General features: G+C 41.7%; 1 long non-coding RNA gene across 1 annotated transcript; it reads right to left on the bottom strand.

The window, feature by feature from the left end:
• Positions 1–408: 408 nt before the first annotated feature.
• Positions 409–896, bottom strand: LOC122008310. The gene is made up of 4 exons (XR_006119261.1): positions 835–896; positions 674–750; positions 534–591; positions 409–449 (listed from the first exon to the last, which is right to left on the bottom strand). It is a non-coding gene; the product is annotated as an uncharacterized LOC122008310 (long non-coding RNA).
• Positions 897–2,185: the final 1,289 nt, after the last annotated feature.

Below are 2,185 nucleotides of genomic sequence, written 5' to 3'. Positions count from 1 at the left end.
TACTACATTACAGTTGTATGTATGAAATTCACAGATAACATGACTACTCAACTGTTTCTTAGTAACTCCTCATACCATGTTGACTTTACAAGTTTTTAGAGTAACAATTAGTCTACAAAACAAGTTAAATTCTCTAGAAAAATGAAATGCATGAACTTTGAGCTTGCAACTGAAGATAGGATTTAAAATCAGCTTTAGGAGCATATGTGACTTAGTCAAATCACAAACTAAATAAATTGACTATATACCTTGCTCATGAAGCAGTTCATCGACCACCACAACAACCTTTGCAAGGACACAATACATAAATATATCAGCCAAGCAATTCCCATAAAAAGAATACTGACAATTTCATCATGCCAAACCTTATTAAAATGTTCATATTGCTGATTGCCCAAACTAAACACACCAAATTAAAGATTTTCCAACCAGGTTCCTCTCTCTTTCCCCTATAAAAACTAATAATCAGCAATCGATCAAGGCAAAAGGATTATTGGTAGAATAGATTAACTAAATGTGCATGCTTCCAGAACCTCTGTAAACCATTTGTAGAACCGGGCAGCATTATCAGTAGGCTCGCCATCTCCATACCTAAAGAAAACAAAGGGATCAACTTGAACTTTGAGGAAACTGATCGTTTATAAAAATAAAAAATTCCTGGCTTTCAACTTACGTAGCCAAGAAGAACAAAGCCAAGCTCTCCTTTTTCAGGTTCTCCTCGTACTCATCATCCTCAGTAGCATATTCGTCCTATAATTGAGGAAACTAACTATAGATCAGTCAATTAATCAGTAGTATTTCCAATTATCTGAAATAGAAGGAAGATGATCTTACGATATCCACGACTTTAAATATGGCATTAGGGTACCGTGCTTTTGCCTCCTCAGCCAGCGCCTAGAAGGGGGGAAAATCTAAGATCATGGGAGAAAAATTCAAAAAATGAACTACTCGGATAAAACCCTAACCTTTGCGAACCCCTTAGCCGTCCTGGTCTGCGTCCCGAAGAAGACGGTGACCTTCTTCTTCCCTTGGTCCTCCTCTGTATCCATCTGGGTCTTCACCACTAGCGGCTTCGGCAGCTCGGCGGGCTTCCTTTCGCTCGATCGCCAGACGAAGAAGATTGCCACGCAACCGACGAGCACGGCGATGACGATGCTCAGGACAGCGAACAACAGCCGATTCTCCACGAACGCATCCTCGGTGCCGGAATCGAGCCCATATCCGTCGGAGAGGGAGGCGATGACGACCGACAAGAGATCGAGCGATGACGCCTTCTCGAAACCTATCTGCATCTTGGCGGATTGAGCGGTGAATCGGAAGCACAGATCTCCGATCTCTGTTTCTGTCTGCTTCGATTTGGGAGAACGAAGGAGGTCGGGATTGGGTCGGTGATGGGAGGTGAGGAGAAGATAGAGGCGGAGAAGGTGAGTCGCCCAAAGACGACTCTCTCTCTCTGCCTCCCATGGACGACCTCATATTGGTTTAGGTTAGAGGGAAGAGTTGAAGTGTTGAAAATTTTAGCTAAGTTTTGGTGGGAAAATTAAATTATTTTATTTTGGTTCATTAACACCACTTTTAATAACAATTTTTTACTATCCGATTTCGTAGATAGAACAAGAAAATTATCATAGACACCAGTTTTAAAAATCGCTGTTAAAATCGGTGTCTATTAACGAAAAATGGGTGCTCATAGACATCGGCTAAAAAAACCGATGTCTATTAGCGAAAATCTACGCTCATAGACACCAGTTTTTGGAAAAACCGGTGTAAAATACTCAAAGACATCGATTTTTTGCTTAAAACCATTGTTGTTCCACTGATGTCTATGAGGGTTTTTGTTGTAGTGCTAGCTTCACTCATTAGGTCTTTCACCTGACTTCACTCACTAGGATCTCCCAACTTCCTGACTTCACTCACCATGACTTCCCATCTGCCTGACTTCACTCACCAGGACTTCCCAGTCAAGTATCCGGTCAACCTTGACCTACTTGACTCTTCTTCACACCTAACTGGTCAACCTTGACCAGAGGAGAATTGTACCAACAATCTCCCCAAATGAACAATTGCACCTGCAATCTCCATGTATTGTCAAACATCGAAACCCAAACATCAAGACTCAAGCTTGAGTCATCTCAAGCGTAGTCAACCAGGTCAATCTTGACCTAGGGAATATTACACCAACAAT

Source organism: Zingiber officinale, chromosome 8A (genome assembly GCF_018446385.1).
Source record: "Zingiber officinale cultivar Zhangliang chromosome 8A, Zo_v1.1, whole genome shotgun sequence".
NCBI classification, from domain to species: domain Eukaryota; kingdom Viridiplantae; phylum Streptophyta; class Magnoliopsida; order Zingiberales; family Zingiberaceae; genus Zingiber; species Zingiber officinale.
Note: the sequence above shows the minus strand (reverse complement) of the source record. Positions and strands in the feature narration are given on the sequence as shown.